The sequence below is a fragment of the Monodelphis domestica genome, chromosome 1, assembly GCF_027887165.1.
Source record: "Monodelphis domestica isolate mMonDom1 chromosome 1, mMonDom1.pri, whole genome shotgun sequence".
Taxonomy (NCBI): domain Eukaryota; kingdom Metazoa; phylum Chordata; class Mammalia; order Didelphimorphia; family Didelphidae; genus Monodelphis; species Monodelphis domestica.
In genome coordinates, this window is record NC_077227.1 from 248,325,657 (window position 1) to 248,340,873 (window position 15,217).

General features: G+C 35.9%; 1 long non-coding RNA gene across 1 annotated transcript in view; it reads left to right on the plus strand.

Moving 5' to 3' along the window:
• The first annotated feature begins 802 nt into the window (after positions 1-802).
• Positions 803-15,217, plus strand: part of LOC130456308 (uncharacterized) — a 129,630-nt gene continuing 115,215 nt past the window's right edge. Inside the window, exon 1 of the long non-coding RNA XR_008914956.1 lies at positions 803-1,566. This is a non-coding gene — a long non-coding RNA (uncharacterized LOC130456308). The remainder of the gene's footprint in view (positions 1,567-15,217) is intronic.

Below are 15,217 nucleotides of genomic sequence, written 5' to 3' on the forward strand. Positions count from 1 at the left end.
CACAAATGCACACACATGCACATACACATATGCACCCATAGACACTTTTGGGGAACGGAGATTCTAACCCCGTCTGAGAGCCGCTGCTGTGCTGAGAACTCTTCAAAGACAAGGGGCAGTGAGGTAACCAGGAACCAATCAGCGTGAAGGTGGATATTTGAACAGAGGGAGAGGGGGCATAAAAAGACTAGGGATTTTTGGCTTCTCGGTCTCCTGCCTGCGCCTTCAGAGAAGGGGAAACTGACTGTCGTGGGGCTGATTGCCTCCTACCAATCGGGGCAGGTATTTTTCAAATCCAAGAGAACCTTAGAGGTCAGGTGAGGAATGGGGGGTCAAGTAGCAGAGGCCATTTGCATTTTTTTTTTGGTATGTTTCAGGTTTCTTGTTGGGGGACAAATGAAACTCTAAGCCCGAGGACAGCAGGGGTGTGTTTAGTTTACATTACATGATATTACACTTGTTTGTGCGGCACCTGCTTTAGGGGTCTGCTATTGATAACCTGATCCCACAATAAAAATGAGTGGAATGTGAAACAGTCACTCCTGAGTCACCGCCCTCTCCCCACCCCATGATATTCTGAGACTAATGGGCAGGGAGTGACTCGTGCCACTCTCTCATTCTCTCTCTCTCTCTCTCTCTCTCTCTCTCTCTCTCTCTCTCTCTCTCTCTCTCTCTCTCTCTCTCACTCTCTCTCTCTCCCGCCCCCCCACCACCCGCACAACCCCCCCCCCTCCTCCCGGCTATTCTTTCAGCTGCCCATCTCCTTGGCTGGGGTACAGTGAAATTAAGGGAGATGCTAGATTTGAAAATGCTTTGAGCTCTTTCTGAGGGAGGTCACTATATACATCCAAAGTAGCAACCACTAATAATTCTCTTCATTCATTCAGCAATCTCTTTTTAACTGAGGATGAGAAAAAATAACTCTAATCATCTATTTCCCAATTTTTCCCCTCCCCCTGGGACCCCAACTCAACTAGTAGAGTTATCCAGTTGTTCAAAGTTCCTTGTTATCAACTCTAAAATTTACTTGGTTAATGACATTCATTGGTTTCTATTGAGATGCTTTGACCTAGATGTTCATGCTAACCACAACTCTAGAGCAGGAGAAAAAAAATGCAAATAGGATCCTCAGGTTACTAAATCTCTTTTTTCCTGTCTTCTCTGTCTCTCACCTGCTGGGGGAAAAAAAGTATGGATTATACTACATGCCATCCATTTGAGCTCCGCTGCTAACTCCTGCTAATAATTTCACAGTAAAATCTGATTAAGGGTCAATGATTAGTACTTAAGTAGATGAAAATGGGTGGCTGCCCCACACTTAAGCAATCCATCTGTCCAAATGCAGTAGCATATTCCCTACCTGGATGGTGATTTTGGAATTGCTTAGCTCCTGGCCTTTTCAAAATAAAGCTAAAGGAAATTTGGAGGGGTATGGAAGAACAAGATCAGTGTTGATTAAATCTATCTTTTTGGATTCAGTTGAATTTGCAGTTTCTCAGACAACATCTGATGATCTCAAGGGTATGACAGATCTCTGATTCCCTCTGATCATTCTCAAAATTCATAGTAAGTGATTTTTATTTAATATTTCCTACATTGAAGTTTAAGAAGAGAATATTAAGATGCTAATAATCAGATGTCATTGACCTAAGTAAAGGATAGTGTGATGATAATTATATTACAGTTAAAAACTTGTTTTTTTTAGTCATTCTCATTTTTCTCTGACTGTGACATTTGGGGTTTTCTTGGCATAGAAAGTGCAATAGTTTGCCATTTGCTTTTCTAACTCATGTTATATAGATGAGGAAATTGAGGTAAAAAGGGTTAAGTGACTTGCCAAGAATTACACATCCAGTAAATGTCTGAGGCCAGATTTTAACTTGGGAAGATGAGTCTTCCTGATTTTAGGCCCTGCACTCTATGCATTCATTGTGCCCCCTAAATGCCCATGAATAATAATGCCATTCTGGAAAATATTTCTTATAATATAGATAGTCTCTAATTTTTATAGGTCCTTGTTTTCTAGAAGTAAGCCATTGTGAAAACAAAAAAAAATAGCATGGAGAAAAAGAAAACCCTTCCTTCCCAACAACTACCTCTTGAGATTTCTTCAATTCCCTTTCTCTACATTCCTCTTCCACTGTCTACTGCTCGGAACTAGTTAGTCACTTCGAGTCAGGAGTGAATGAGAATTTGTTACACCTAGCTGCTTGTACCTCATCATCACCACCACCTCTGCCCAATGCTACCTTCCACTGGTCTTCAACTGATTTGGTTTCCTCACCCCATCCCAACCCCCTGAAAAACTGCCCTATCCAGGACCCAGTTTCTATGGGTCACTATTGGAATAGCCCAAGTGTCATTTTCTTCTGAAAGGTAAATAAATCTTGCTTCACCTTTTGAACACAAAAGCTTACTATTTAGGGCCTTTATATGACTTTTTCTTTGCTTGTATAAAGGAAAAAATAAAAGTAAATTAAGGAAATCTCTTTTTCAGTCATTGTTGTTAATCCTTTGTTTACCAGAAGTGAAAGGAAAAAAAAAACCTTAAAGGGACCCTATAGGAGATTTTATTTGAGTTTTTAAACAAAATTAATAACAAATTTCTACTTGAGTTATATTTGAGATTTGCTGTCAATTAGGGGAAAAGAGAAACTAAATCCTGGTCAGAAGAAAAAGTGATGGCAATGGAAAAGGAAGTCAGCAGCGAATCCCTAGGATCTTCAGAATGAAAGGGACAGGGAATTCCTTAGAAAGGCTTAATTTCCTTATTGACTTTTTCTAGGGTCAGTTAATGAGTATTTATGTTTACTACCTTGAGTTCTCACCTTTCTCCAGGAAAGAAAATTCTTATAACAAAATTTCCAATTGACTATGCCTCCAAAATATCCCTCCTTTTCTGCATAAATTGGTCCATCACCTCTATGTGAAGATCTGGGTAACATTATCTTCAATCCTCTGGAATTATGGTTGGTCATTATGTTGATTTGGTGAACTGAAAACCAAGTGTGTGTGTGTCCCCATCAACTGGAGAATGGTTGACCAACGTATTACATCTGAGTAGAAGGGAATATAATTGTACCATAAGAAATAATGAAATGCATGGTTTCAAAGAAACTTGGGAAGACTTGTATGAACTGGTGCAGAGTGAAATGAACAGAATCAGGAGAATAGTTTTATACTATAATGACATGGTAAAATCAATTTTGAAAGACTTGAGGACCCTGATCAATTCAACTTCTTTATTTTATAGTTGAGGACACTAAAGGTCAGAGTGATAAAATTGCTTTCTCATACCTTCCCCCAATAAATGCTCGACCTGGGAATTTAAGCCAGCCAGAACTCTCCCAAAGAGCTAAGGACTGCCACCATAGTAGTGCCTTAGTGCTGAGCATTGTGTAGGGGAGAGGAAGAATGATGATGTTGAGATTGGGGAAGATCTGCTTTTACTACTTAGCATATAAATGGAGGGGGAAGGAGGGAGGGAGTGTTGCTGTACTGTCTTTTCAAAATTAGAATTCTGACTTCAAATCCTATTTTGTCAATTGTATGCTATTCTATTTCAGGTACATTATAGGTTAGATAGTATTTTTTGAGCTGACCCGAAAAACTAACTACCATATATGAGATCAGTTCTAGAAAGAAAAATATATTCTGAGTTTTGAACATCTGATTTACAAATGGACTTTGGAAATAGAACTTACTGCTCATAAATTGAGTACTGACTGTACAAAGAAAGAGTGTGTTTGGTTTAGTGAAAACAACCCTGGACTTTAAGTGAGATTTGAGCCACAGTTGTAACTCTACTGTGAATTATGGATGGAGCTAGTTGTATGCTGCATACCCCCAAATGATAGTCCTAATTTCAAGAAAAGAAATTTTCCTTGTAAAAGAAAGAAGCTTTGCAAAAGGAAAATCCTTTTTCAGACCATCTGTCCCAATTTTTATTTGGAAAAAATATGGTCGACACATCTGAAAGACCCCTTCCAGCTCTTTGATCTTTAGGATGTAAGTATTTAAACACAGACTAGTGACTCTCATCTGCTTATTTGACTCTATTGTGGTATCTTGATGGGCCAGAATCTCCCAGATGTGTTAATTCTTGAGAACAAATATGGTACATTAGGAAGAATTGGTCCATTTTATTTTTCAAACCCTTCTCAGAAAGTACTAAGTAGCTGATTATTCATAGACACTATAAATACAATTTTTAACAATTTTTTTTCTGAAGAGGTTGGAAACTACTAGGGAGGAGAGTTAGAATTGATAATTCTGATTTTGTCAAATTGGTTTATTCATTACAAAGGATTCATTCTGAAAGGAATTGCTGCCAAAGCAGCAATAGGCATGATGTAGTGACCTGTGAAATTCTCTAGTGTAGTTTAACCATATTAAAATATATTTGAGACATGTTTAACAAAATAAATACAAATACAATACCATGTAGATAACATAAATTTGTAGTTTTCTAAGTTAATATGCTACCACAGGGATCCATTTCTATTTGAATTTGACACCACTGGTAGATTTAAAACTAGCCTTGAAATAAGAAGGTCTGGGTTTTAAGACCTGTTTATGTTACTGGAGGCAAATCACTTGACCTTTCAGTGTGAGAGTAAAAAGGTAGAGGAGGTGATTTTTTTTTTTAGGAATCAATAAAACTTAAAAAAAAAATACCTCTGAATTCACTGCCACCCCCAATAGCATGCAATTTATTTCTGAGCAAATGTTTTATATTATAGATTCTGAGTAGACAAATATCAGTACAAAACAACTACCAGTCATATTCATGTCATCCCTATAGGTTTCCAAGGTACTTGTTTTGCAATACTCCTATGGTGTAGGTGGTATAAATATTTTCTCTATTTTATAGATGCAAAACTGAGGTCCTCAGAGGTTAAGTGACTTCCCTATGAGTACACAACTAGTTAGTTTTCAGAGATCAGACTCAGTTCTAGACCTTCTGAATTTAAAAATCAAGACTTTATATTAAAGCATATTGTCTCCTAGCATAGCAATATGGTGGTAGCAACAACAGGGTCTTTGGAGGATATCCTTTCCTATTGAAAGCTCCACTATGATGAAAGAAAGCTCCCGTTAGATGGGATCTTTGTGCATTTTATGATTTAACAGCTTACTATAATTTTGAACTGTGTATTACTCTGTAAACTACTTTACACTTCCCTTTGTTATTAGGGAGTATAAGTCTGAAATATAAAAAGTTAAGCATTTATAATCTTTTTCCCCTCTATAGATGTTATATGTATATGTATATATGACATATGTAGATATAAATATGGAGCCATGTCTTTATAAGCACATCACAATACTTGTGTAAGAGGGCAGGATAGGATTGAAAAAATATTGAAATTTAGAATATGAGTGCCTTTGTTCAAATCCTGTCATACAGCATACATGATCTTGGGCCGGACTCTATGACTCAATTTCAGGATTTATCAAACTTCCAAGTTACTTTCCAACTCTGCATATATGAAGCAATGAACCTATGTGTAGAGAGACAACTGAGAATGGAAAAAGATGATTATTCTTGTTAACATAATGTTTTGCATTTGTGTAAGGGTATGATCAAAGTAACAGAACCCCATTTAGCACTCATACATTTATCAGTGAAAACATATCACAACCACTTAACCTTGATATGTTTATCAGGTGAGAACCCATTTTAATTGTTCACTGGTTGTAAACAAGATCAAAACACTTCCCTAGGTATTCCACAAAGTCTGATCAGGTTGGCTGAAGGACATGGTCACATCCTCTGGGACATATAACTATCAAATTCCTTTGGCTCTTGAGATTTGATTCAGCATTTACTCATGAGAAATGGCTTTTCCTTTAGAGTCCTTGGAGTTTGCAATGTGTCCTTGCTGAGGAGGTGGAACAATGGTAAGAAGAGGATTTCACATATTACCAATCGCTTTAAAAAAATCTTCTTATCAACATTATCGGGGGCAAATAGGTTGTATTACATCCATTTTATAGATGAGACACAGAGAGATTAAAGGACTTGCCCAAGGTCACACAGCTAATAGGGGATGACAGATTCTCTTATGAGAAAGTAGTTTCCTGATTGCTAAACAAAAATTCTTTCCATCAGAAAAGGTATTTAAAGTTCACTGGGAAGGCAAAGAGAAGAAGCTAAGTTGGCTCTTCAGAAGAAGAGAATAGTGACATATTAAAGATGAAAGTATTTTCCAGGTCAGTTGACCCAGGAAAAACTTGTTCCTTCCCTGCCCAATTTTATCTCTGCTTGATTAAGATATGTTGTGTAAGTGGCTGGGTATGATAACCTCGGTATGCTTTGTATGTAACATGCTATTTTCCACCCGTCATAAAACTCTCTGGTGCATTTACACTACCAATCTTTTTTACACACTGTTTATTTTTGATTCCTAATTTATCTCTCAGGTATTTACTCAGTATGTAAATATTAAAGGATACAAGATACAATGTGACTGACAGCAAGAAGGGGAAATGGATCCTATTTGTCCCAAATTGCCAAATAATGTAAGAAAATTCTGTCCTAAATAAATGCTTTAGGCATCGAATTTTTTCTTTTTTAAAAAATATTTTTTTCAATTACATGTAAAATCATTCTTAAATTTTTATTTTTCCCTCCAATTATAGGTAAAACTATTTTCTTATATTTTAAAAAGAATTTTGAGTTTCAAATTTTGTCCTTCCTGAAGTCTTCCTTACCCCTTAGATAGTAAGGAATCTCATATAGATTTTACATGTGCAGTCATGTAAAACATTTTCCTATATAAATCCTTTAGTGGAAGGAAACTCAAAAACAAATTAAGAAAATAAAACAAAAAGTTTGTTTTAGTTTGGATTAAGATTTCATTGGTTCTTTCCCTGGAAGCAGATGTCATTTTTTAAAAACCACGAGTCCTTTGGGATTATTTGGGATCATTGTAATGCTGAGAATACCTAAGTTTTTCATAGTTATTCATTGTACACATTCCTGTTGCTGTGTATAGTGTTTTCCTGGTTTTGCTTATTTCAGTTTGTGTAACTCTTTCTAGGTTTTTCTGAGGTCATGATTGTAATGTCTTAGAGCATAATAGTATTCCATTACAATCACATATTATAACTTACTAAGCTATTCCCCAGTTGATAGCTATCCTCACACTTTCCAATTCTTTGGCTTCACAAAAAAGAGCTGCTTTGAATATTTTTGTATATACATGTCTTTCCCTCTGTTTTTTTTAAATCTCTTTAAGATACATACCTATCATAGAATTACTGGGTCAAAGGGTATCTACTATTTTATAGCCCTTTGGGTATAGGTCCAAATTGTTCTCCAGAATGGCTGAATCAATTCACAGCTCCTCCCAAAAATGCATCAGGGGCTCAATTTTTCTATATCCCCTCCAAGTTTTGTCATTTTCCTTTATTGTCTGAATAGTCAATCTGATGGCATGGCTTGGTATTCAGAGTTGTTTTAATTTGCATTTCTTCAACTAATAGTGATTTAAAGCATTTTTTGCAGGACTATAGAAAGCTTTAATTACTTTGAGAATTGTTTGCCTGTTCATATCATTTGACCATTTAGCAATTGGGGAATGACTTGTATTCTCATACATTTGACCCATTTATTTATGTATTTAAGAAATGACATCTTTATTAGAAAGTTGCAAAAATTTTTTTTGCACCAATTTGATTACTGTGACTTTCCATTCTATTTCCCCCTATTTAGTTTCTGACCACTAAATATTCAAATGTAGTTGTCTACTCTTTACTATCAGCCCTACAACTCTTCTCTTATCCTCTTCCCCTCCTACTTTCCTATAGGGTAAAATAGATTTCTATACCCAATTGTTTGTGTGTGTTCTTCCTTCATTGAGCCAATACTGATAAGAATATGGTTCCCATGCTTCCCTCCCACCTCCCCCATTTTCCCCTTACTATAAAATATTTTTCATGCTTCTTTTATGTACAATAATTCACCATATTCTATTTCCTTTCCTCCTTCTCTTAATGCATTCCTCTTTCCCATACCTTAATTTTTAAAATTATTTTTAGATATCCTATCCTGTTCAACTCATTCCCTTGTCTTCTGTCTATGTATACTTTTTATCTGCCATAATAATGATAAAGTTCTTAGGAGTTACAAGAACCATCTTCCCATAATGATTAAAATTCTTTTGAAACTATATATTAATTTATAATTATTTATTAGCAAAGGTTAAAGAGAGAGGGGTCATCCTAGTTAAAAAAGCCTTCAAGCCATGCCACACTTCCTCAGCTCCAGTTCCTAGCTATGACTTAAGCAGAGCATTAAACATGAGAGAGAGAGAGAGAGAGAGAGAGAGAGAGAGAGAGAGTGAGAGAGTGCTTGTGCTTGTGTTCAGGGACAGATAGAGAGCTGGCTTCCTTTCCATCTACTTATATAGCTGGTTTTTGCCACCCCACTACGACACCATGTAGACACATGTAGGTTTGAGTCAACCTCTTCTAGGGAGTCATAGTGAGTTACCAGTCAAAAGATGGGGCTATTAAATGTAATAAGGGGATATATTTTATATTAAGTTCATACATTCCCATGTAGGTATATATACAAGTTCAACCTTATTACATGTCTTTTAACTTCTCTTTCCTGTTTACCTTTTTATGCTTCTCCTAAGTCTTATATTTGAGAATTAGATTTTCCATTCAGCTCTGGTCTTTTCATCAGAAATGTTTGAAAATCCTCTATTTCATTGAATATCCATTTTCCCCTGAAGGATTATGCTCGGTTTTGCTGGATAAGTGAATCTTGGTTGAAGTCCTAGCTCCTTTTTCCTCTGGAATATCATATTCCAAGCTTTCTGATCCTTTAATGTAGAAGCTACTAAATCTTGTGTTATCCTGAGTGTGGCTCCATGATATTAGAATTGCTTCTTTTTAGTTGCTTGTAATATTTTCTCCTTGGGAGTTCTGAATATGACTATATTATTCCTAGGAGTTATCCTTTTGGCATCTCTTTCAGGAGGTGATCAGTGGATTTTAAAAATTCCTATTGTATCCTACGATTCTAGAATATCAGGACAGTTTTCCTTGATAATTTTTGAAAGGTGATGTCTAAGTTCTTTTTTTAGATCATGGCTTTTAGGTAATCCAATAATTCTTAGATTATCTCTCCTGAATTTCCAAGTCAACTGTTTTTCCAATGAAATATTTCACACATTCTTGTATTTTTTTCATTCTTTTAATTTTGATTATTTCTTGATATCTCCTGTAATCATCATCTTTCATTTGTCCAATTCTCATTCTTAATGCATAATTTTCTAGAGTACCTCCTCTTCATTTGGTTAATTCAACTTTGTAATGAATTCTTTTCCTCAGTGAAATTTTGGGCCCATTTCAATACGGCCAATTCTGCCTTCCAAGAAATTCTTCTTTGGTGCATTTTTGTATATCTTTTTCCATTGGCCCATTCTGTACTTTTTAAAGAGTTCTTCTATTCATTGGACTTTTGTGTTTCTTTTACCAATTGGCCTATTCCATTTTTTTAACATTAATTTCTTTGGGACTTTTTGTGCCTCCTTTACCAAGCTGTTGAGTCTTTTTTCATGATTTTCCTGGATCACTTTCATTTATTTTCCCAATTTTTCTTCTACCTATGTTATTTGATTTTTAAAATCCTTTTTGAGCTCTTCCATTAATTCTTTTTATACTTGAGAACAATTTACATTTTTTCTTGAAGGTTATGGATATAGTAGTATTGACTTTGTTGTCTTCTTCTCAATTTGTTTTCAGTCTGTCACCAAAATAATTTTCTATATCAAGTTTCTCTTTTTTGTCATTTGCTCATTTTCTAGCCTTTTCCTTTTCTATAAATTAAAAAAATTGTTAAAATTGGACTGTGTATCTGTGGCAAAGGGAGCACTGTTACAAACTTCAGGTTCTTTGTGCAGATAAATTCAGAGCTGACTCTGTGGATCTACTGCCTTCAGTTCGTCCATGGTGGTATGATGTAAGGAGAGGTATGTTTCATACTCTCCCAGTCTGTGCTCTGGTCATTGAGTAACCACAAGCACTCTTTTCTGCTTTGGAATCATGACCAGAGTCTCTTGCTTCTCTGTGGCACTTGTTGGTGTGTGCTCCTCCTTACTCTGAAACCCAGGACAGCTACTTTGATTTATATATGGGCAATGCAACAAGGGTCTTACACCTCTTACACCCAGAGCAAGCAAAAGGACCTCTATAATCTCCTTCTGAACAATTTTTTCAGCCTCCTTTAACATCTGTGGCTGAGAGCTCAAGACACCTTTTCTACTAATTTAGCTACCCCCAAGGTGAGAACTGTCTTTCTATGCTATTTTGAGCTCCACTTCCACCCTGGGGTTGTATATCTTTCTAAGTTGTTTTGGGTTTAAAAATTATTTCCACAACATTAATTGCTCATGCATAGGATGAGCTAATATAATAAAAATGACAATCCTACCCAAATCAATATACTTATTCAGTGCCATACCTATCAAATTATACCCCCCCCTTTTTTTAGAATTAGAAAACATTATAACAGTGTTTATCTGGAAGAACAAAAGATCAAGAATATCAAGGGAAGTAATGAAAAAAAAAGTGAAGGATGGGGGCCTAGAAGTACCAGATCTTAAACTGTACTATAAAGCAATGGTCATCAAAACAATATGGTACTGGCTAAGAGACAGAAGGGTAGACCAATGGAATAGACTAGGGGTTAATGACCTCAGCAAGCTAGTGTTCAATAAACCCAAAGATCCCAGCTTTTGGGACAAGAACTCACTATTTAACAAAAACTGTTGGGGGAAATTGGAAAACAGTTTGGGAGAGATTGGATTTAGATCAACATCTTACACCATATACCAAGATAAATTCAAAATGGGTAAATGATTTAAATATGAAGAGTGAAATTATAAATAAACTAGGTGAACATAGAATAGTATACCTGTGAGATCTGTGGTAAAGGAAAGAATTTGAGACCAAGTAAGAGATAGAGAACATTACAAAATGTAAAATGAATTACTTTGGTTATATGAAATTAAAAATGTTTTGTACAAACAAAACCAATGCAACCATATAGAAGGAAAGCAACAAACTAGGGGAAAATGTTATAACAAAACTCTCTGACAAAGGTTTAATCTCTAAAATATATAAGGAACTAAGTCAAATTTACAAAAAAATCAAGCCAGTCTGCAATCAACAAATGGTCAATGGACATGGAGAGGTAGTTTTCATATGAAAAAATCAAAACTATCAATAATCATATGAAAAAGTGTTATAAATGTCTCCTGATTAGAGAAATGCAAATTAAAACAACTGAGGTACTATGTCACACCTAGCAGACTGGCCAATATGGCAGCAAAGGAAAGTGATAAGTGTTGAAGGGGATGTAGCAAAATTGGGACACTAATACATTGTTGGTGGAGTTATGAATTAATCCAACCATTTGAACTATGCCAAAAGGGCTTTAAAAGAATGTCTGCCCTTTGATACAGCAATACCACTGTTGGATTTTTTCCCCAAAGAGATGATAAGGAAAAATATTTGTGCAAAAATATTTATAGCTGTACTCATTGTGGTGGTAAGAAGTTGGAAAATGAGGGGGTATTCATCGATTGGGGAATGACTGAACAAATTGTGGTATCTGATGGTGATGGAATACTATTGTGCTGAAAGGAATAATAAACTGGAGGAATCCCATGTGAACTGGAATGACCTCCAAAAGTTGATACAAGGTGAAAGGAACAGAACCAGGAGAATGTTGTACAACAGAGACTGATACACAGTGGCACAACTGGATGTAATAGACTTTTCTACTAGCAGCAATGCAATGATCCAGGACAATCTAGAGGAACTTATGAGAGAACAATATACACATCCAGAAAAAAAAAACTGTGGGAGCAGAAATGCAGAAGAAAAACATATGATTCAGCATTGTATTTTGATGGGGATATGAGTAGGGTTTTGATGTTAAATGATCACTCTATTGCAAATATGAATAACATGGAAATAGGTTTTGAACAATGATACATGTATAACCCAGTGGAAGTGCTTGCCAGCTCTGGGAGGGGAGAGGGAAAAGGGGTGGAAAATCATGAATCATGTAACCATTGGAAAGTATTCTATATTAAAAATTACCCCCCCCATCTTTTTGAGGGTTATACTCCTCCAAAATTTGTATTGATGCATTACAGTTTTTTGGACTGTAATTTGGAAGAGCTAGCTAGGTCTGTCAGCCTTCTCTACCAACTTGCTTCCACCCCCAGGTATCAGAATTTTTAACTTAGAATTTGCTATTAAAAATAAGTATACTAAATGATTATTCTTAGATTACAATTTTGTGATGTTTCCCCTCTTTCAATGATCTTTAGTGAGAATCCCCTTCCCTTATCAAATTCATGACCTCTCCAATAATATTATAAAGATGCTTCTTTTTCACTCAACCAATTTATTATTCAACCAGCATACATAGTCAGCCCAAGAGCTTAACAAGAATGGAGAAGTCAATTTGTTATTCCCAAAGAGCAATATAAAGAAAATTTCTTTGGTGATACTTTGATTTCTGAAATACTAACCTCTTTTCACTGAAAACCTTTCTGTAACAAGGAAAACCAGTTAAGCAAAACTGACCAACAAAAGAGTTTATCATAATAGTCTATTGTAAGAGTATCTGCCAACAGGAAGGAAAGAGGGCTAGACAGAGATCTCTAACCAAATCATATCCTGTCTAAGTCAGCAGGTAATGACAAAGTGAGTGGGGTTCTAGGAATCATAGTTTTTGCTGGGGATCATAGTTTTGAAGGTAACAGATTCTAATTTCACAATATGGGGGACTTCCGGGTAAATATGACGACAGTCTAGATGCAAGACTCTTCCTCTCCTCAGCACCTACCGATATAGACTACCTCAAAAGACCCCTCCAAAAAAAGCCAAATTCATAAGAACGAAGGGACTCTACAGTAGGGCACAGCATTGAAGGTACGTGGGATTTGGGCATTTCCACACTATAAGGGGATGAAAAATCTCCCATCAAAATGCAAGCTGATCTACTCTCCCCCACCACACCTACAGAGCCAGAGTCAGAGCCAGCACATGCCAGAATCAACAAGTGAGTGAGGGGCACCTCTAGGTCCTTGAGAGCTGACTAAGACCACCAAAGACCTACCCCTGAGAACAGCTACACCTGAAACCCCAGCAGGCTGAAGAGCTCAGACCATGGGTACTCATGGGAAGATAGCACAGAGAAGGGCAGAAAACAGCAGAAGGTGTAGAGATTTAAGAGCTTGCCTCAAATAAAATCATTGCTCCTTGGCTCTATACACAGAGAGCCTGCCCATCGCACTCAGATTTCTGACTAAAAAGGGAAGGAAAAACCTCTACAGCGATGGCAAGTTGTGCCCAGGAGCAATAACCTTTCTCCAAGAAAAACAGGAATAAGGTGTTGAATCTGGAAAATTTTTATGGAGGAAATACCCAGGCTACAGAGGAAATACAGGAGAAAATTCAAATAAACCCAAAACCTTCCCCCCAAAATGGAAATTGTCTACAAGCTCTTGAAGAATTTAAATTGGAGCTTATCAAAAAGATGGAAGCCTTCTGGAAAGAAAAGTGGGAAATAATTCAAAGAGAAAATAAGTTTAAAGGACAAGAACTCCCAATTGGAGAAATAGCTGGAAGTCATGAAAAGCAGGCGAAAAGGAAAATCAAAATATTATAGCAGAAAATCAGTCCTTAAAGACCAGAATTAGGCAACTGGAGGACAATGATATTGCAAAACAGCAAGAATTAATAAAGCAAAGTCAAAAGACTGACAAAATAGAAGAAAACAAAATATCTCACTGACAAGATGACAGATCAGGAAAACAGATCACAATGAGACAATTTGAGAATCATTGGTCTACCTGAAAAGCCAGAAATAAACAGAAATATTGACATCATACTATAAGAAATCATCCAAGAAAACTGCCCTGATGTTCTTGAACAAGGGGGAAAAATAGACATTGAAAGAGTTCATAGAACACCCTCTACACTAAATCCTCAAAAGACAACTCCCAGAAATATAATTGCCAAATTCCAGAGCTTTCAAGCTAAGGAGAAAATTCTACAAGAAGCCAAAAAGAGACAATTCAGATACCAAGGAGCACCAATCAGGATCACATAAGACCTGGCAGCCTCCACACTAAAGGACTGCAAGGCTTGGAACATGATATTCAGAAAGGTAAGAGAATTAGGTCTTCAACCAAAGATCACCTATCCATCAAAACTGACTATATACTTCCAGGGGAAAGTATGGGCATTCAACAAAATAGGAAATTTCCAAGTGTTTGTAAAGAAAAGACCAGAACTCAATGGAAAGTTTGATATCCAAACAAAAAGATCAAGGGAAACATGAAAAGTTAAATAAGAAAGAGAGGGAAAAAGGGAAAATTTTTTTTAAATTAATTTCACAATATGCAATATTTGAAATCTATAGACACTCCCCCATGCCCCCAGCTCTCAACTATGTCGGAAGTACATTTCCTTTTCTCTTCTATAGAAATAGATTAGACACTACAGTTAATTTGAGTTTTGCTGATTTTTTTACAAGGGTCATTTTCATTTTCAATGTTGTAGTCCTCAGAATAGTTCTCATTTTGCTTATTTTACTCAGAATCAGCTCATAGAAGTCTTACCTTATTTCTTTGGATTTCTCATATTTGTAGTTCTTAGAACAAAATATATGCAATTAAATTTTACTAGTCAGAAAACTTGATCTTAAGATGATTTTTTAAAAGAAATGATGAAAAGAATATAGAAATATCTAGAATATAGAAATATCATCTTCAACCATATATTATAAGTTTTCAAATTTCTTCTTTAAAGGGAATTACCTTTATCTCTTTTTCCTTCTAAAAAAACTGAGGTAAGCAGAATGTCTTATATAAGGTCAACAAAAAATAATGTAGAGATCTTTGGAAGCATGAGATTTATACTTAATTAGTTTTAGAACCTTTAATTATTTGGGGAAAAATATATAGTGAACTGCATTCAGCTCTCACTTTCACTGCTTAAAGACCCAGTTAGATTTGGAGGGAAGATTGATTGTTTTTCATGACAAATAAATAGGTCATTGGTGTCAAACTCCAATAGAAATGGGCCCCCCACTAAATCATAAAGACCCTACCTGACCATATGTTGTATAGAAAACACTTATTCACATTTTCTAAGTTCTATTGTATTTTTATTTATT